Source organism: Myripristis murdjan, chromosome 12 (genome assembly GCF_902150065.1).
Source record: "Myripristis murdjan chromosome 12, fMyrMur1.1, whole genome shotgun sequence".
NCBI classification, from domain to species: domain Eukaryota; kingdom Metazoa; phylum Chordata; class Actinopteri; order Holocentriformes; family Holocentridae; genus Myripristis; species Myripristis murdjan.
The window spans coordinates 21,987,645-22,009,595 of NC_043991.1; the positions used below are offsets into that span (position 1 = coordinate 21,987,645).

At 38.8% G+C, this 21,951-nt stretch overlaps 1 protein-coding gene across 1 annotated transcript in view; it reads left to right on the plus strand.

Annotated features, from left to right (window-relative positions):
* Positions 1-13,949: 13,949 nt before the first annotated feature.
* znf618 (zinc finger protein 618) overlaps positions 13,950-21,951 on the plus strand; it is a 48,161-nt gene continuing 40,159 nt past the window's right edge. Inside the window, exon 1 of the mRNA XM_030064592.1 lies at positions 13,950-14,345. The gene's annotated coding sequence lies outside the window, so the exon portion shown is untranslated. The remainder of the gene's footprint in view (positions 14,346-21,951) is intronic.

Below are 21,951 nucleotides of genomic sequence, written 5' to 3' on the forward strand. Positions count from 1 at the left end.
CTATATTTGTAATGCATGTGTGCCTTTTACTTTCAATGAGGAACACATTACACACCTTTTACTGTCACTGTCAACTTGGTCCTTTTCTGGGACACTGTGGAGGAACACGGGCAGAGTTGTCTGCTATCAATCATCATGCTCTGTCAGCAAAATAGACACCTGTGTGCATTAAAGGATTAAGGTGAGGATAAGAGCAGGAAAAAAAGAAAAAGTGAGACAGAAAGAGAGGAGAGATGGAAAGAGAGAGGCCATGTCCTAATATTGACTCTGCAACAGAGTGGTGAAAAGCTTCTGCTCATCCTACTGCAAATGTGCGCTCTCTCTGAGACCACAGCAAATTGTGTTTGATCACTGCTGAGTGTGTGGTTGGAGGTTGTGTGTGTGTGTGTGTGTGTGTGTGTGTGTGTGTGTGTGTGTGTGTGTGTGTGTGTGTGTGTGTGTGTGTGTGTGTGTGTGTGTGTTTGTTCCCATGTGCTAGTGGTTAAATCAGTGTTTAATCCAGCAAATCGGGAGAGGGATAAACCCCTTCCTGAGCTTTTCCTAGATGAAAGACATAAGCCAACCCACTCTCAGGAAAGTCCTTGACACCAGCCTAAAATATACCACAAAACTGCAGTATCTTCAGCCTCCAAACTAGGCCTGTGCAGACGACATAGTCATAATATTGCATCTGGAACAGGATGGGGAAAAAATAGGTGTCTGTTTCTGTGTCGGCGCTAATAGGAGGCGGACAAACCATGGCTTGTTTTCTGCTTGTTTTGGAGTTCATGTGATGCTAGAAACACCTGTCCTCAAGTTTTTTTTTTTTTTTTTTTTTTTTTTTTAGCCTATTCAAAGTTTGTGCATTAAATTAAAAGTCGGAGAAAATAAATACGCTCTAAGCATGTGCATATTTCCTGTCTAAATTTATTTACATACACAGAAAGATCCATGGGTGTACTGCCTGTCTGATCCACTAAGCATAATTTTTCTTTAAATAGTGTTTTGTAACTAAATTTCATTTATGAAATGAATTATATATGGCTAAAGTAAATATCAGTTTAATTGAGTATAATTCTTTTCATCTTTTTGTCAGTAGGCCTATGCACAACATATGTAATTGTTATATATAGTTTTATCATAGTTAATTGTAATTAGTTTGATATTCATTAAAAAGAAAAGTCTTGTTTCTCTGTTTAAGCCTAAATTTTGTTTAATTCGGTGTAAGCTAAAGTGGTGGAAATTTTTGTTGCATTTAGCATTCAAATAAAATACATTCATGTTATAGAATTTGCATTGTCGGTTTGTGTTAAACTGTTCAGAAACTGAACATATGCAATATGGATGAGACAGGAGTTGATGGCAGGGGCACTGGGGTAAAGCAAGCAGTAAACATGCTTTGAGACGTTGTGTATAACCAGCCTTATCCCCCAGGCCGGCAGGTCACACATGGATATCAGCACTGTCAGACTCTGTGGGACTCTGCTCTGTGTAGCAACCTGGTGCAAGTTCTGAATCAGTGGAATCAGCGTCTGAGATCGTAATGTCCGAGATCATGGAAATCATGACATCATTCATCAAGGATCATTACTGTCGAGCCTTGCGGGGGCATCGTCAAGACAACTAAACCGTCCAAAGAGAGAGGGCTGGAAATAAAACAAAATTATTAGGGCAAATGGTGAATGGAATCTACAGTCTAAAATTTGTGACCAAAGCTATTTTAAAATAAAGCTCCTCATGCAAAGAGCAAAGATCCACATGTGGTGCTAACTAGAAATGACACAAACCATCCTCTCCATGAGAAAATGAGAAAGCCCTGAGATAACCCCAGCCCAGTTTCCAGCAACAGAACACCTCTAAACTCCAAAAATAATCCAAATGTGTGCTCTCTTTCCTTGACTGTCTATGTGGATGTTTCCATCTCCATGGTAATGATACAATCAGCTCCCAGAGTTTGGCTCAAGTGCTGTGAAAACAAGAGAAGTTCATTCTTAAACCTCCGTGATAGTGAGGGAGCTGGTTTGAATTTAGTGGTTCTGACTCTGGCCCTCTCAGTGAAATAAGCAGGGGGTTAAACAAAGTTTTACCGCTAGCCCTAAGTACATGAGATGTAAATGGAATGACGGACCTGTTTCATCTCGGCCATAGATTATTGCAGACGGAAGCACTTTGAAATATACTGAGTTGTGACAGAAAGCAAAGGGTCACCCTTTACTTTAGGCCAGGATGTCTGTCTAGCACAGCAAGCAAAATATTTTTAGATTTTGATGATGTAAGGTAAGATGTCACTCAGTTTTGTTTAACATGAGACCAGGAAGCAAAATAATACTGAGACACACAAAATGGTGGGAATAGGAAAGAGAAATACACACACACACACACACACACTCAAACATCTATCTATCTATCTATACAAAACAGAAAAGAAGAGTGGGAAGAGCTGGAAAAGAAAACATGTGGTGGTGGAGGTAATGTAACCGCCATACCTGTCTGTCTGTCTGTCTGTCTCTCTGTCTGTCTGTCTGTCTGTCTGTCTGTCTGTCTGTCTGTCCGTCTGTGAGTCAGATATCTCAAAAAGTTACAAAGAGATTTATATGAATCTCTGTAGAGAGGCTGGTCCTGAGCCAAGGAAGAGTTGATGAAATTGTCACACCAAATCAGCCACAACACACAACAAGGACAAAACAGAAACGCGACTATGACTGCATTCACTTCGGCGCCATGTTTAGTGAACTGATGTCATGGGGGGAATTAGACACTGAAGTGCCACAGATTCCCACTCCACTATAAAAATACTATTTCAGTAGTATTCAATGAAATGACATGTAGGTGACACATTAGTCATTTCAGAGACTTCAAATGAGCTTAATCATAGTGGTTTTCATGATATAAAAATAAAACCAATGGAGGCGAATGGCTGCACCATCTGTCTCCGTCTAGTTGCTGCACATTTATAACACAGCCAGTGTAGGTGGTTCAACCGATTCTCAGATTTCAGTTTCAGATCTGACCAGCTGAGGGAAAATACCTAATCTGGTTGTCTAGTTTCTTATAATTTTAGTGGAAATAATTGTGATAGGGAAGTCTGTAATTTGTACCAAAGACACCTTACCAATTTGATGTGACATTTACATGTATTTACAATCGTTTACTCTGTCAAATGTGAAGAAAATAGTGTGAAAATTAGCAAAATGCATGCAGTGTGTAAAAACGTCACGGATAAGTGCATACTTTTCCTCCACACTGTTTAGCATTTACAGCCTGTCATTCAAACCAAGGATTCATAATACACAGCATTTTTAAAGGTTTAATGTAAACAGCTTACTGATTAATTGGTGAACGTGCCTTAATAAGTAAGATCCCTCAAATCCCAGTGGGAGAGCTGCACCACCTTTGTCTTCACTGAGCCTCAATCCCACTGTCTATGCCTAGAGCTGAGAAGTATTAGGAGGAGGCTAATTTCATAAATATGGCACATGGACACTCCCTTACTTGCAGCCTCGTGATGTTGATTTGAGGTTGAGGCTTTGGCTTTACAGTAGCCAAACATAACAACAACAACCAAACGCAGACAGCAGATAACTATAATTAGCTTTGGAACGGGCGTTGCTGTAATCAAAAATATGTTTGTATCCTTGTGGGGAGCCGAGGTTTACTGCACAATCAGCCCATGTTTTATTCTTAGCTTCTTCCTCAACCCTTCTTGTCTTCTCAGGCATATGAAGGCATTAGGAAATTTGGTGAGGTCACACTAGCTTGTCATAACTGCACTGACATCACTCACGCCTCTTACATCAATCAAATGTGCACAATGCAAGTGTAGTCATGGCATTAAAGCTATTGTGGCCTTTGTGCTGCACTCTTGTGTCATGGTTAGCAATCAGGCAAGGAACAAAACAACCAAGAGCCTCTGATTGCCTGAAGGTTTGTCTCAAAATACAGCAGCTGAAGCACTAATCATACTATGACGTTTTTGGTATACTGCTGGCTCTGTACTATAATTATGGATCGGTGTTGTTATAAAAACAGCCTCATGTAAGCATTCAGGACACCTTTGGACAATGGTGGCTGAGGGGATATTAACCTTTCAGCTTACATATCAATTAACCAATCAGTGTTTTAGTAGAATTTTTATCTGTGTAAAAAAAAATCAGATGTGCCTATACTTTTCACCTTCAGTAACCGTGATGGAGTGTTGCTAATGTGTACATACAGACTGTCTGTCTTAAACACTGACTGGGCTTGTTTTAAAATAATTTAACATAGTAAATAAAATATTCTGTTTTTGGCATGAGGTCAGGTTTAAAATTTGACGGATTGCCTCTTGCTAAATAACATGTTGCACATGGACACGTGGCGTTCAGATGGGTTTTGACAAGACCTGCAATTACCTGTAGTGACAAAGCGGCAGACAACAACTTAGAGTTTGCTCTTATTTTTTTTTTCTGGTCAGCCAACAATTATTACTGTCTTGTACCAACCACACAAATTACATAAAGAATGACCTATTGAACTGTAATCAGTGTTGACAAGGTTGTTTTTTTTTTGTTGTTTTTTTAAACTCACACCACAGATTGTTGGACATTATACTGTTTACTGATTATGGGGTCACTATAGAACTGTTATCATGTAAACTAGCACTTCATCATTCCGAGCTATGGTGTAAATGAGGTCATATGCTGTATTACAAATGGATGTCAACATAATCATCTAGGTGGGCATAAGTGTGCATGTGCATATACATTTGTCTTTGTCTTGTTCTGCATTTATGTATTCGTTGAAATGATAAGATTCCATATATGAACCATCAGACACACTGAGCATGCAAAAAACAATATTTTTCATTTCTGTCTATTACCCAATTGCCTATATACAATTGCATTGATATCCAAATTACCCAGGTCATATAAATAGATGCCATGCATGTGCAAAAAGAACACAAAGCCATTCTCATGCCAGCTCTGGGAATTATAAATAGGAAAACTTAATGTGAGTGCATCTATACTGCTAAATCATTCATACATGTATATTTCATGACATGGAATTGTGTATTTTCTTCTCTGCACTCATGGTTGCGTATACTCGGAGGATGACATTCGCTTTAGGTTTCTTGGTATGTGTTTGTCTACATCTAGGCCGTGAATGTATTTGTGTTGGCTTTGAAAGATTCATTCAGAAAATATGAGGTCAAATAGCTCATCCTCCAGTCATAAACAACGGGGACAGAAAGCCCTGAGGAATTATTGCCCCCCTTTCCAATATGGAAATCCTGTCAAAAATGATTGTCAAGGCAGGTTGGAGAGTCATGATGGGAAACATCCTCTTCTTCAAGGGTTTTTTATTTGTTTGTTTTGCTTTGAGAACTATTTTAATACTTTATCAAGATGCATGTGTTTAGTGAGAAGGAGAATGTAACACTTCAAATTGCATATAACAAAACTAAACTGTGCCTTTTATCGTGTGAGTGAGTAACATGTGTCCATACATGTTGTTGTTTATGAAACCTGAATTAGTAAGTTAATAACATGGATGGAGAGTAAACTGTCCCTTAATTTGTTCCGAGCTCTTGAGCTTGCAGCAAAGGTCTGGCAGCTTGCAAGCTCATGTAGGTCAGAGAGAAAAAATAGCATCCTTGTTGTCATACCATCTTACCTGTTGATTTTTCTGCCACTTGAAGGAACACGGCCCAAAAAGTAGGCCAGGGGGAGGTCAGGACAACCTTGAACTTAGATAAACTGTATAGGCTGGCTTGAAAATATATTGTAAATAGCATGAAATACAATATGTGTACTTCATAATCACACACATACATAAATATACATACACAAACATATGTATAGGTGTGTATATAATGTATATATGTACATATTTATTTATTTATTTTTCTAACTTAACTTTTATTTAACCAAGAAGCCCCTTGAGATTGAAATCTCTTTTCTGAGGGAGACCTGGCCAAGATAGGACACAGTTTAAATAGAGTAAAATACAACAGGGAATACAAACATCAAACACATACAAAAAAGAGGCTAAAACCGGTGCCAATAAGAAAGTTGCATTTCTCAGTTAAATAGGCTTTCAACATTGGTTTTAAATTCTTCCAAGGGGAGTAGATGTAGATGTAGCGTGCATGTATATATGGGGGAAGTTTACCCAGAATGGCCATGTATACAAAAAATATACAAAAAAAAGTTTACCAAATCATTATAAAGCATGCAGTGATAACTATGGGAACCAGAGTTTGTTATAAATTGTAGAGCACTGTGGTGCACAGAAACTAAAAGGTGGAGTATGGAAGAGGCAGCATGCATATAGACAACATCATAGACTAAAACTCTTAAAAAGGTAGCCTGCCCAAGTGTTTTCCTGGCTAACATGTTAAAACAAGCCCTCTTTTGAAAATAAAAAGCAATTCAGCTTCTTCATACAATTGTCAGTGTGTGCTAGAAAGCCTGTCATCCAACCAACTATCATAGCAGAATGCTTAAACAAATTACAGACAAGAAGGTGGAATTCGCTGATGGCATTCAAACTAAAATATACTGCGTGGCTAATCAAATGTTTGATTATTAATATTGATTGGAGCCCTGGCATTGCATTAAGAAGCTGCTTCCAGTGTCTTAAGCTACTCCCTATCAGAAATAATATTTTGTCAATGATTTGTCTGTATTAATCCATAAGGGTTGTGTCTGCAGTGACCATAGTTAAGCTGCTCAAGTACCTAGGGTCTATAATTAACCTCTCAAAGCAGGGAACCTCCCTTGATTAAGAAAGTCCAAGGATTCTGACTGCAGCACCTGAAGAAGCCCAATCAATGTTGAATTATTAACCTTGTGCACCTCACTCATTTTCACTGTTGTCTTTGCATTTCCAGTTGCTAGACTCAATAGCAAAGACACTAGTTATCATGGATAAATCACAAACCATATACAAAATATACGTACAAACTAAGAACCCACAGTAACTCACTCGGCCCTATGATGTTTAGATTAGGTGGATGGTGAATGGTGCTGCAGATTTATGACAACAGAACCTGATGTCCTCTTTGGATGTATGAACCATTTGGAGGTTCATACATCACTCATTTGACGTCTGAATCAGGCTGCTGTACTGCTCACCTTGGATTAAGACACAAAGGATTGTAATGTCGTACCCTGTTTATTGGTAAATGCAGCCAGTTCTGAGTCTCTGCACACCGTTCTGGCCTCAGGATCAAACAGGAAAAGCTTCAGCAGCAGTCTCTCTGAAATGGTCTGTGCAAATGGGTTTAGACTTTCAAAGCTGTCTACCTTTCAGCATTGTACAGCATTCAGCATTGTTTGTTAACTCACCTGGTAGACAAGGCCGTTGTGTAGCGATACCAAAACAAAGTAGTTCCACCACTCAGCAAGCAAGAAGGCTGGAAAGAGTGTCGATAGTGACTCCCCAGCAAATGTGTGTCGTTGGAGATTCATTGGACTGACTTCAAAACACTTTTTTAGCCTTGGGTCGCCACTCAAAATCATTTTATTTGGTGGGCCAAATGCACTTGCATTCCTTTTGGAGAAGGCCGCTCCAGGTGAAGCACACGTTCTAGCAACATGGAAGGAGCTGAAGAGTAAGAGTAAGAGTAAGAGTATGGAGTAGCGAATACTACTATAGGGGTAAGAACCTGAACTATCACTCATTAAGCAGCAAAAACTGTTCTTTAAAATAACCTGGTCCATAGTACTCTAAATGAAAGTGCAGTTCTGTATAACTTCCACATGAGAGAAGACACAAGGATAAATAAATGTATGCAGGTGTTGTACTGTTAACTGCCATCAAGAAAAAAAGTCTCTATTTTCACTTTAAAACTGGGATCCAGGGCTTTGACATTAATCACATGCTACAAATTAACATACTGCAAACATACATTGTACACCAAACACAACCTTTGCTAAATATTGTGTTTTCCGCAAATTAAGTGATGTATCCTTTATAGCATTCTATCAAAACAGCATTTTCATTTAGTGGCAATTATCAGTTAATATCTGATTAAAAACTAAACAGACATTCAGTGTGATCAATAACAGTCCATTGCAGAAAATACATTTATTTAAAGTTATATACATCCTAAGGCTTTGCATATTACAAAGTTTTCCCATCAGACCAGGCACATGGACTTGGGCAGAGATACACGAACTCTGAGAACAACTGGTGGCCCTTCACAAGCTGGCAGTGCAGCTGGCAGACACAGGAGACAACTGGCAGCTTAATTTTGGAAGTGATATCCTCCCACTGTCCCCACCACACTCACACACACACACACACACACACACATGAACCCACACATACATGCATGCACACACACACACACACGCACGCACACACACACACGAACCCACACATACATGCATGCACACACACACATGCAGAATCTTTGCAATGCACAGTACTTCAAATTAGGTGATGATTAATGAGCTCATATATCTCAATCATTTGCGACTGGAGTCGTAAAGATGACAGCAATATTGTACTTATTATATAACTCATGATACTATAGCCCCCCTTCATGTTGCTGTGATAACGGAGCTGATGTTTGTGACAGATGACAGCAGAGGGAAACAGAGAGCACAACCAGGAAGCAGACATCAATGTACAGCTGTTCATGTCGTCCTCTGAGGAGGAAAGGAATACAACATTTAGTGATAATTTGGTGCTCTCTGCTGGACAAAGAAGATATTGCACACACTGCACAGGGGTGTGTGTGTGTGTGTGTGTGTGTGTGTGTGTGTGTGTGTATATTTACTTTATTTTATTTTATTCAATTTATAAAGGACAGTGTAGGTGTGTGTATGGGGGGGGTCTCAAAGGGTAAAACTCGACATGTAAGAATTAGGTATTACATTTCTCTCATTCACTTTGGCTCAATTTTTGAATGAGTAAAACTGCACAAAAACCACGATGAAGAGGTACAAGTCTTTTTTGCTGACTGAAATACCAGTTGTTGTTGTTTTTTTTTTTTCTCATTTTTTCTTGCATTCTTGCGTCCTGTGCGTGTGTGTGTCAAATTTTCTGTAGTAAATTTAGGATACTGCAAACATCCAAATGTGCATATCTGTCTGCTACGCTATTGTACAGTATTGACTTTCCCAGCAAATTTTTACCTGCTGTTGAAACTGTAACCTAAAAAGCTCAGTGTGACACACAATAGTCTCCAGCTTGACAAACCCGGTATTCTTGGATAATACAGTAAGCAGTCAGTGTCAACAAAAAAGTAGGACAAAACAGAGATTTGTATATAAGAAACATTTCCAGGGTTGACTGCCATGGTGAAAGAATGTCCAAACATTTTGACCAGCACAGCTCACTTGATGACAAAACAACTGTTCATTTTGGTGGCTTTGGCCAATTTACTGACACAATAACTAGGTTTGAAGCATGAATGAAATGTTTTGGGTGACTTACTGCCTTTTGCAGACATGCAGTAGAGTTGTGATGTTTCATGAAACAGTCGTGACAGTTGCACTTACAGTTTAAAGATTGTTAAGATGAGCCAAAGTGACTGGAAAAACACTGTAAGTCTATATCACTACTGCAACAATCACACATCCACACCAATTACAAAATCCAATTTACATTACCCAATAAAACACCAAAAACACTGATCAGAACTAAAAGTTTTTGATCACTTTGTCTGTGTTATTGGATGCATATTAATTTCCCATCAAACTGTTGTTTTCAAATGGGCTTAATGTCCTTTCTAGCTTGTGCCATTATGGTAAATGTAAGAAATTATTAACAGAATGATGTTTTCACACTATCATTGTTTGGTCATCTTGAAGTGGTATTAATTGCAATTTTTAGTACAGTTGAAAACCTAGACAATTTAAGCTCTAAACTCTCAAACCATATTTAGATTTAAGAAATGTATTTTTGAGAATATTACCTAACATAATGATATAATGAAATATATAATGAAAGAATATTATGTTATTTCATCCTAAACAGACTTGAATGATGAAGCTATAGGTAAAGGTCAGTCAGGAAAACCACTTTTCTTATGCATGCTATTTATAGTGTTAGATATAGGTTGTCCCACCTTATCATTTGCTGCTTCTGCAGTTCATGTTTGACCAATCAAATCTTTCTGCTCACTGTCTGAACCAACCATAGCGCTGCAGCAGAACTTAAACTGCTCTTTGCTTGGCTGCCTTTGGCTATCATTTCAGTGCTGCTGTTATGTGCCCCACTTCCGCCCCACCACCCCCTGTGTTAATCACATCCAGCCACTGAGAGGGAGATCCAGCTTCAGGAGAGAGGTGCACTGGTCACCTGCAGGGCATCCACCTCCACAGCCCTCCTCCCACCACCAATCCTCTAATGATGGGGGTCTAATTGCCAAAACTTTTCTCTAAATTGTAGACTCCTCAGTCATTTCTCTCTTGCAATATAAATCTTGAATCATTCCATTTCACTAAATAACGTTTTTCCAGCTGCCTGTACTTTCTAACCTGACATGGTGACATCATCACCGTGTCACGTTGGGTGTTTGAATGATGTTGCTCACATTAAAAAAAAAAAGGAATGTGCAAAGTTTCTGCTTAATTTTTTTTTTTTTTTTTTAAACAAAATCATGGTGATAAACAAGCTGATACTGCATATTTAGTGCACATCCTGAACAAATTCCTGCATTACTCACTTTTCAGATAGTCACTGTGGGACTCTGTAGCACTACCTCCATGTCAATAAAAATACAGGCCACATACATTATTTACTCATTCATACCAAAGATGACAGGTAGTTCTGTTTTCAATTAGTGTGGCTGGCTATAAATTGTGCCCCCTTGAAATGGAGGTGAAACTGAATCTCTAAGATGATTGATGATTATATAACTATCAAGGAGCTTTTTCGGGATACAATTTATATACTGATACAAACAGAGGAAATACATATTTTTCCACACTCAGTTGTTGCTCAAGTTACAATTTGAGTTAATTTATTCAAGTTCATTTATTTATTTTCTCAAAGGACTTAAAAAAAAAATGTAATCATAAAAAGTATCCTACTTAGCCTTGCCTTTCCAGCACCGAGGATCATGGTGAAAGAAACTGTTCCCCTTTGAAGTTGGGGTAAAATTGACTCTACACGAGCAGAGGGATAAGAAAATGTAGATGAATGTAAAAGTAAAAATACTAAGAAACATGCCGTTGTTGTTGTACTCAATCCTATGAAAAACATGTCCTTGACTTGCAGAGCTGCTGCTGTAGGTACTACATTCACTATTGCTGCACTCATTCATTCAGAGCAGAGAGAAAATGAACTCACATTCAGCGAGTGTGGCTGCAGAAACTACAAACTGTGCCCCTGTTACAGAAAGGTGACAATGAATGTATGGGAGGAGGGTCATGAGAAAATGTACAGACTGTAAGAGGCATTTCATGATTGTACATGCGAGGGCCACTTACACAATTTATTCATCCATACAGACGAGACAGAGAGAAGAGCACTGTTAACACATTCACATTCGTTTTTTTTCTCTCTCAGCTAATTAAATCAACGCATTTTACAAAGCCACTAAGACTGAGAGAGCAGAAACAAGGGCCAAACAGGTGCCACAGGGACAAATGATGTGAAATGTTAAACAAACTGTTGCAGGTGTAGCAATTTAGACCAAATGCAGTTTCTAATGCAAATTAAGTTTCATAGCATTTTTGAGAGCTTTTTTGGGACAGAGATCCATGGCCAGATTCAAATGTCCACCTGACACAAACCCCAGACCACTGAGTGACGAGGACACTACTACTTTTACAGCGTGCTAGCAAATAAAATTATAATTTCCTTATATGTTGTATGTTGTTTTGTTTCTATTTGTTAAGTAAGGTAAAGCAACACCTGGCAAAAAAAAAAAAAAAAAATCGTACACCAAAAAGGATTTATTTCAGCAAAATGACAAAAGAAAACCCTTTAGGATTTTAATTTTATCTGTGACCTACAGTTGCAGGACTCTGGAAGTAAACAACTGTGCAAATGTAAAAAAAAAAAAAAAAAGAAAATTAAATAAACTGAGAGGAACTAGAGCAATAGAAAGAGAATGAAGTCATCATTCAATAATCACTGCACTGATAATAGCCCACATGCAGAGGTTGTTTGAGTAACCACAGGGGCATTTTCCACGACCATCATCAGAAAGGAACCGCCTCAAAAAGAAAGCCCGGCGGTGCTCAAAATTACTGTTGTATATTACTGGTGAATTGTAATGACCCTGAGCTGACCGACATGTAACATAAAAAAAGACTCCCACTAAAACAGTCAGAGTTAACTGGAGGAAATATTAATTCTGTTGTTTTAGTTCTGAACATATCCTATGCTGATCTTATTCTCCTTCTCTTCTAAATTGAATTTCACCTCCATTACAGGGGGGCACAATCTCTAGTGGAAACTGTGTGTTTCTCTCTGCTCTACTCATATGAAAATAAATAAATAAATAAATGAATATTGTGCATAGTCAATGAGGCCTCCACACCTACAGTAAGGAAATGTTTCTTGATATCTACACTAGTTCTTATTCCTCTCCTCCTACAGATTCAGCTTCACCCCCTTCTCTCAAGGGTGCACAATTAATAATTCTCCCAGCATTAACCGGAAGTGGAAACAGTAGCTACGCTTTTATTTTTGTTACCTTTGAATGGATGAACCCCATGTAACATCTAAATCTGCAGTGTTCCTCCGTGTCTTTACAAATCTGTCAATAAGGAGAAATGCAGTTTTGATGAGTCCTAGAGATGTGTATGTAGAGAAAAGAAAAAAAAAATCGAGGGTCTTGGCACTTTATTTTGAAAGTCTGGAGCAAGTTGTACCGGAAAACACCTTCACTACTTTGCTGCAACTTTCACACCGCTACTGTCCTTTTTTAAGGAGATGAGAAATGGTTCATTCGGAGCTAAAATTGTTATATTTAGCATTATAGAATTGCTGAATTTCAGAGGTATCATAAATGTAGACTTCACGACCTCCCGGACAAAAACAACACGGTGGAAAAACACAGTAGCTTGACACAGGTTTTTAAGTGATTATCTAAACAACGGTGAATTTTACGGCTGGGAAAGCTGTTACAGTTAAGAAATTTTACACCAAACACTTTCAACAACAGCCTGTACACAATTAAAATAGCAAATGTGTGTTTTACGTCATTTATTCATCTGAGTAACTAAACAGTACAGACTGTCTTATTCACTTCAAAGCTACACCTGAGTACTAAGTGCATTAGAAGCTGACTATTTAGACTGTGTCTAGAGAGTAGCCTACAGACCAAGTTGGTGCATTAGAAACCTTGAGACGGAAACTTCTTTCTAAAATAGAAAACTAAAGTAAACTGGAAAAAAAACTTATATTTAACTGTTAATTCTGAGGGTTTGGGGAAAAAAATGTTGGCCAAACAAAATCCTACCCTCGAGAAGCAGCTCCACATCACTAAGTTATTACCAAATGATAAACACTAATCCACTCTGTGGCGAATACACCAACAATCATGACTATAATTACGTTTAATATCAGCTTTTGTGAGCTGACTGCGTCTTGTTGAAACATAGCAATAGTTTTAAAGTTATGTTGTCATATAGAGCATAGAGCATTTTAAAACACAATTCGTCTAGTTAGAAACCAAATCGTGCAAGGCCCAAATTCTGCTTTGATTTTAAAATATTTCCGAAACAGTGATATTTAAAAAAAAAAAAAAAAAAGGGGGGAAATCCTGCACAAGTTGCCATGATGGGAGCTGACAGCTGTATTGTGTGTATTATGGTTGATCAGGTGTGTAATGTCTTTCAAGAACACACGATGGAAACATGCACATTTGTTTCAGTAGTAAAGTGTGCAGCTGTACAGTCGACTGCTTCTAGTGTCAAGTTTTCACAGGCGCAAATTTTCCTTTCAACAATTTCCACCCCTTTTTTTCCTCTCTCTCCCTCCACCACGACCAACACCACCACCGGCGTAACGTTATAGTCGCGCAGCCATTTTTTTCTGTCTTCTTCCCAGAATATTTTTTCATGTAGGCTAAAAGCTGGCCGGGGCTGCAATTTCGGAATCTGCCCTTGTATATGGCGGACGAAAATTTCCACAGGAGGAACCGCAACACAAACCCCCTGTGCGAGGCAGAGACGGAGAGAAGCTCCCACGGACGGAGAAAAGCTCGCAAAAACCCCCCATCCACATCACGCCGCGGCCGTTACTAAAATGTAATGTAGCGGTGCTGCGGAAACAGACCTATTGGGGAAATTTAACATTTGGAATTTCTAATAACTAATTTACAATTTTTGAGGAAGCAGTTGTGCAGTCACCTCTGGTCGGGGGAGGAAGATTTGTGGAGCGGGAGCTGACTCGCATGAGCTGCATCGTTTTGGGAGGTACGTCAAACCACACTCTTTATTTTTTTTTCTGAATTAGAAAAATCCTAAATTTTAAATTCTCGGGGACGACCGTTAAGTTTTGCCGTCTCTGCGCGAGGAAGGAGATCCGGTGTTCTTTTGCACTAATGCACGAAATGTTGCCACTAAAACCATGGTGCATGCTTTGAAGCCATCCGAAATAGACCCTAATCTGTTGATTTTTTTTCTTTTTTTTTTCTTTTTCAGAAATTTCGAAATAGCCTAAAGTTTTCCGTGTAACTACTAACCGGTCGTCTGTGCTGCTAGTTTGTTTATATCAACCACTTAGGGAAATACGGCGTGTATTCCGACAGAGCAAGGGAACAGGCGATAGTGCCAACATGAAGGACGATGAGGGGAGGAACAATCTGAAACACAAAAACCTCCTGCAGCCATGTTTTGTGAATTTTTCCTGCAAATTTGACCGGGGCTCCGCAATTCATCCCTCAAACTCACATGACAGCACTTTTGGCCACATTTGATGCACGTCGACGCACACCAGCTGCAAAAACCCGTGTTGTATCGCCGTGTCAGATAGATTTTCGACTTTTGTTTTCCACCCCCCAAAAAAGATTTAGATTTTTAATCTTTTGGGGTGTGATTGGCGCCACCTGTAGGCCGTCATTTAAAAAAAAAATTAAGAAATTGTAATTGGACTAGTTTGAGACTAGTTTATTAATGCGACCGCAAACGCCTGTGAGAAATGGGTTTGAAGCAGGTGAGGCACAGGCGGAATCGATGTTGGGACATTTTTTTTTTCCCACCCGGTGACATTTCCTCTGTCTTCATGCAATACAGCACAAAAGCCCTTTTAAACTCTATTCAAAGCAGTGAGCAACTCAGTGTTGATCTTTATTGTGGATTTATTGATAATGATGGGCTGCATGGTCTGGAATGATATTGTTTATTTTTATACATTTTTAGATGGTTATAAAATGATTGATCTATTTGAGGAGTCTTTGTTAATTTGACTGTATCCAAAGATAAAAAAAAAAAAAAAAAAAACTACAACTAATCCATCCACAATCTTGTGAGATTATCCTGTCAAAGCACATTCACTGTTAATTTTCCATGTTGTGTGTGTGTATGTGTGTGTGTGTGTGTGTGTGTGTGTGTGTGTGTGTTGTGATGTTTAGACAGATGTAGTTGTAATAGTGCTATTTGGTAAAGATGGAGCCATCAGCACCTATATTTCCAGAACTTGGAAATGTGTGAGGAGGATTGCCAAGAAGGATGACCATGTCAGCATAATTTGAGGACAGGAAAAACAATCACAACCAGTGTCTCCGCTGTTTATATTAATCCTGCAGATGCCAAACAGTTTCCCATCTTGCCTGGCTTGCTTTTTTTTGTAATGTAAGGGAATCTGTGGAAGCCATTTTGCCGTGGGTAATTTGAATGTTGACCTTCAAATCTGTATAAATTTGAAGAGTTGGTGGAAATTGTATGTTCTGTATGCAAAATCTGGGTGTAAATTCTGACCTTTTCTTTGTAAGTCTAATCAAAATGTAGGTCTCAGTTGTATGAAGAAATTGGAGCGAGGCAAACAGTTCCACGAGTTTAACAGGGTTGATTTGATGTGTGTGCCATGGAAGTGATGAAAATGTTTATATGCTGAATGTCAGAAGAACCAAGTAATAGGTTATTAAGCTCTCAGAAATAATGGTGCAGTGTTTCAGCCTGAGATACCTTGAACTCATTCAGCTGATGGGAATTGTTGTGTTTTGGATATTGGGAGTGTTGTCATGGTAAGGATGAAATCAGGCATATTAACAGTTAAATGGACAAAAGCTCTGTGGAACTCAGGTTATTTGGAGAGAGCCGTTAGGACAGAGAGATGAAACTCTCCCCTCCAGATCCTGATGAACACAAGATGGTAAAGAAAGCTACAGCCTCTGGGTTGATGTGTGAAACAAAGTTGTGGCTTAATGTCATTAACTTGATCCACACATTCTGTATTTTGCAAATTGTGTGACACAAGTAATCACTATTTTGGATGCCATGCCTGTACCTTCCTCTCTGTTTCAGTTCAATTCCAGATTTATCATTTGAATTTAACTGTATCTGAAAAACACACAACCTTTTCCAGCCTTTCAAACAGCTTATGCTGCTATAGTTTTCTCAGTGGCATGTTTAAAATGTCCGAAAATGGCATCACTTAAATTAGACTCAAGGGAAAGGCTTTTCAGGGTTTGGGGATGCTGCATTAAAAAATTCTGTGCATTCTGCACATATTTTGCCTGCCTCTTCCTTTTTAAAAACGAACCTTATTGGTCTCATGTATAATGCATAAGGATGTTCAATTGCTGCAGCAACGAAAATTAGGCCTGTTTACGTGCAGTGGTTATGTACACAGAAGCTTCTTTTTTTCCTTGACCATTTTCTGAAGGTATAGCAAAGCCTGAGTAGCTTTTCTGAAAACACAAATTTTCAGCAAAGCAAATCTCATTTCTTTGAGTGAAAAGGGGAGGGGTGAAACTCCCGCGGGTTTAATGAATCCATAAATCACAATGGTGCCAGGTTTGCTGCGCCTGCCTCAGTCTGCAGTGTAATTTTGATTTTCATCAAAAATTTAATCTGCCAGCCTACAAGGGTTTAGCAGCAGACCGGATGCCGCCCTGAATTTCTAATTTTAGGGGCCTGATCTTTCAGGATTTATTTTTGTATAATTCGAGTCTGCTTTTCAATATCTCTTGTTATTAAATTTTAATTCATGGCATTAACATATAGATTGAAAAGGTTTTTATGGGGGTTTTGGAGTGTACGCGGATGGAATTTTACTAGACTACACAGTTTCTTTTTCCAGAGCATTCCGGGTGTGTGTGTGTGTGTGGGGTGGGAGGGTGGGGTTGGGGGATTTATCCATTTCTCTGCATTATTGCATTTTGAAATCACTGGTCGTAGACCATCTTGGAAGACATTTATTACAAGGACAGGAAAATATGCATTGAGGAAAGAGGGAACGCAAAGCATTTTGTGTGAAACAGGTTTTGGTCATCCCTTGCTACTCCACTGACTCTGCTCTGGATATTACAAACATGCAGTGAAACCAGTGAGGCTGTGAAGTGACCCCTCCACCCCCCCGTTTTAGCTGATTCCTATTCTTAATCCCTCAAGAATCAGGAATAGTATTATCATGAGCTCTACACACATTGCTTTTTTTAATTCATGTCTGAAATTCCTGTTCTGATCAACTTCTCTTGGAAAAGCACAGCAGTTTTGCTGAAGTAAAAATCACAGGAATTCAAAGGAAACCTCTCAATCTGAGTTTGAAACCCAGGAACAAATAGGTTTAATCCGGTGCATTGCTTGATATATTTCATTGTTGTGCAGAGGCAGACCCAGTACTGCCCACATATAGGCCAATTATTTTAAGTACCTAGACTAAGTGCAGAATTCTGAATAGAGGTATGTCCTCAAGATGTTCTCCTTGCATGCCTAGCCTCTTTACTCCGGAACTGTAGATAAGCATTGTGCATTGGTTTATGACATGGTGGTTAATATCCATGCACTGACATTTCACAAAACAGCTGGCCCAAATCATGAAGAGAACAGCCTTTTCTAAATGTAGGCAACATGCCTGTTGTAAAACACATTTAATAAATGGACATAGTAATCATCCAGTCCCCATCCCCCCAACCCCTTACCTCCCCAAACTCTTAGCTTTTGAGAATGCTTGTTAAGATGCTTGTTGCAGATGAAATTTGACGGAATAGTATAACAACTTTTCTTGGTTGATAGGGCCTTGAGACTTTGGTTAGCTTCTCCGCTGAATTTTGTTTTGGATTATTAGCTAGAGCTTTAAGGCTGTGGCACACCAAGCCGATGGTTACCTGTTGGCTGATGTTGGGCCGTCAGTGAGTGTCTGGCCCTAGCTGTGTTCTGCGCCACTGGCATTAGTCGAACCCCTGCAGGTGGCTTTACGGCCAGTTGAGCATGCTGAATCGGTGGTGGAGTCAGTCGGTGAGAGAAATCATTCTGATTGGCTGTTTAGCTTAGCAAATCAGTACACCAGAAGAGAGACAGAATTATTTTGCGCTTCTGCCTCTTCCTTAACTCTTCCACCACCAACAGAACAATGGCTGACAATGCCAGTGCCATTTGCAACTTCTTATCTCACATATTCTTGATTAGGAGTAGCTTTATTACAAAACTGAGCAAGAGTAGTGTGAAAATGCTAATCAAATGCTGCTTTGTTTAGAGTCAGCAATGGTTCTGGGCCTTTCAGTTTCCTTTTTTGAATGATGAGTACAGACTACTGCCACCTGCTGGTATGGGAAGTAATTTCCTCTCCTGCAGGTAAAGAACGTATGTGTTAGTTGGCCGTTGGCTGCAGCCTTTGTGGAGCATTCAAGTTCAACTTTTTGGCCCCAACACACGCAATGTGAGGCAATAGTAGATAGATGCAAATGTGCATGTAATTGATGTCCTTAAGTTGTGTCATGATACTGTGGGTCACAACATCCTGATACCGAAAACATCAGTGACAAAAGAAGAACTGAGGGCCAGATGGCTAGGTTTGCAGTTTGAGTTGATAGAGGGAAAAGGCAACATTATGTATTTTAGTTGTCCATGCAAGGAAGGTATACATTCAACATATCAGCCAGGAAATCTTACATAGATCACAAAGTGACTGATCAAAATTCAGATGTCTCTTTGCCAGATCATTTGATTACAAAAATAAAAAAAATAAAATATTAAAGGATTTCAGTCTGTGAATTTTTGTTTCAGGAGGTAATGAGACCTATTGCTCCCAAATTATTATCACAGCAATATGACCTTTGCTCAGAGGCTTTGCAGCGCTTTTTCCCCCCTAATGGAATCTGTGGAACCTGCTCAATATAAACCCTTTTTGGCCACTGGTTGATTTCCTACAGTTTCAACCCCATAGGAGGTGAAGAGATCAATGCATCTCCTCTAGCATGGTAATTGTTTTATAGCCAGTAGCCAAATGTAGTGTGCCATTTTCTGTGTATTTTACAAGTGCAGAGTTCATTTATTTGTGCTGTCTTCATTTTTTTTTTTTTGCTGGCATTTAAGATAAGTCTTTCAAAATATTTCATACTTTTTAGGCAATGACACATTACAGTGGGGGGCACTTACCATGGCTCCTTTAGGAGTAAACAGCTTTACATATCTGAAATGTAAAAATAGTGAATAGCATATGGTGTCTAATGCTTCATTTTGACAATGGAAAATTTAAATAAATAAAAAGAAGTGGCTGTTAAACTGTCAGACAGAGGCTGGTAGAGAAAGGTTGTGGCCAGTTGATAAGAACCTGTTATGTGTCTCACACAAAAAAAAAAATTTGGCCATCTGTATTTAGAGATAAATACAAGAGCAAAGATTTCAGTGTAGGGGTGCAGAAAAGATGCAGTGGGATTCACAAGTGTGAGTCAACCACCAAGTAGGCCTGGGAGATGTGGCCAAAAAATAAAAATTTGATCCCCCCCCCCCCCCCCCCCCCCCTTTCTTGTTTTTCACCAACTAATACTAGGCTGCTTACTGATGGGAGGTTTTACAGGTATGATCATGTTTGTAAAATGTAAATGATTGTCAGACAACAACAAAAACAACACATACTAAAACCACAGACAGAAAATGATTATTTGCACTTGAAGGCAGAGCACCAAAACCGTCCAAAGCATCAGTCACTTAACAAGAATAGGTTGAAATCTAGTATATGGCTGGGGCATGACTACATTTATAAAGCGACTTTTTTGACCTTAGTACTGTTATCAGTAGCACTACTTTATACAATTAAATAGAAGCGGTTTGTTTTTTATATGAAATAAGCTGCTTTTCTACCACATGCTATGACTCAACTTCACTGTAGGCACCTTTTTTGGTTTTCCATAGGCAAAAGTTGTGGATAGTAGCTGACACTTTATTTGGTATAATTTCTGTTGAGGTTCCAGTCAAGTTGAGCTGATACTCAAAGGTGATGTGAAAACATTGCAGACCACTGATTGGTTAGAGAGAAATTGAACAGCTCTGTGTAAAGCCAGGAAATTCCAAAGTGAGACTCATGACACTTGAATCATGACTTGAAAGTTGATAGAGCACTCTTATTATACTGTCATAATGTAACTTTTACCTGGGACTGGTCATGTACTGCTGTATTATAATGTCATGGTGCAACTTCTACCTGGAATTGGTCATTTATTGTTCTATGATGATGTCGTAATGTTACTTTTGCCTGAGTTTTGGCCATGTCCAGCTGTATTCTGATGTCAGAGTGGAACATTTACTTTGCTTTGGATATACATGGCTCCATTATGATATTGCATAAACATGACCTGGCTGAATAGTAAAAGTCTGACCAGCTCTATGTGATACAGCTGGAGTAAAGTGTCAAATGAAGATGGGTAGTACCTCTGTTGTGCAAAGTGTAACAAATTATTCAAAAATGTTACACATATTTCTCTGTTACTTCTTACCATTTAAATAACTTACAACTGAATATGACTTAATTTGACTTGATCAGGTTAATTTGACTTGAGCAAGTGTGACACATCCCACCTCTTCAAGGTACATAATGTGATGGATCAACTCCTCCTGTATGCATGTAGAGATAGTTGATGAGACGGGTTTACTATTAAGGAGATGGATAGATCACAAAGAAGGAAGTTGGAATACTCTCCTATATATTTCAGAGGCTTTTTGGTGAATAGTATTCTGTAAATTGCCAAAAAGAGGTGAGTGTGATCCATATACCCATGTATACCTTGAACTAAGCACTGTCTGTATTTGTTTGAAGGGAGATGGAAACCAGATGTGTCCCACACTGATCAGCTTGTGAGATCATATTCTGTAGCTTCATAGCTGCCAAATGAACGCTTCATTAACCTCCTCAGTGCAAACACCAGCATGGCATTAGATTGGAGACTTACTGTCACTTAGAGACAATTCCCACTGGACATGGTCAAGTGTTTGTCCTTAAAATTATTATTATTTTTTTTTTTTTGCCAATTTAATCATATTTTATTGATTTTTCTCCAGGCAGAAGAATCAGTCCCCTTATTTTGTTGATAGAATTTATTTGCTAAATGTTGATGCATTATGATTTCTAAACTGCTGAATGGACTCCTGTGAGTTCAGAGGGGATTGTAGTATTATTTACAATTTAAAGTAGTGAAGGCAACTTCAGCTGTATTAGATGTATATGGTGTATCTGGGACTAATTCAGTGAAACATTTTGATGGGAAATGTCCACTTGATAACCCTTGATATAGCTATGCTTGCACGCTCAGAGCACAGAGCATTGCACAGAGCATTTTTAGGTGACTGGGGCTACCTCTCTGATGGTCATATAGATTTATGACAGTATACTGACTTCTTCTAGCATTCTCATTTGTGGGTTAGTACATTCTTTGTCTCCCCCTTTGACATCTGATTTGGGGTTCTGTGTCAGTGCTCAGCTTGAATTATGAAACAAACTATTATGAAATTATGAAAGCAACATCAACCTTGTTTGTAAATAAAGACAAACCTCATGAGAACTTAAGGACCTTTTCATTAACAGTAATTCTAAATCTATTTTTACACTCCCTATTTTGGTGTTAGGTATAAAAAAGTTGTGTAT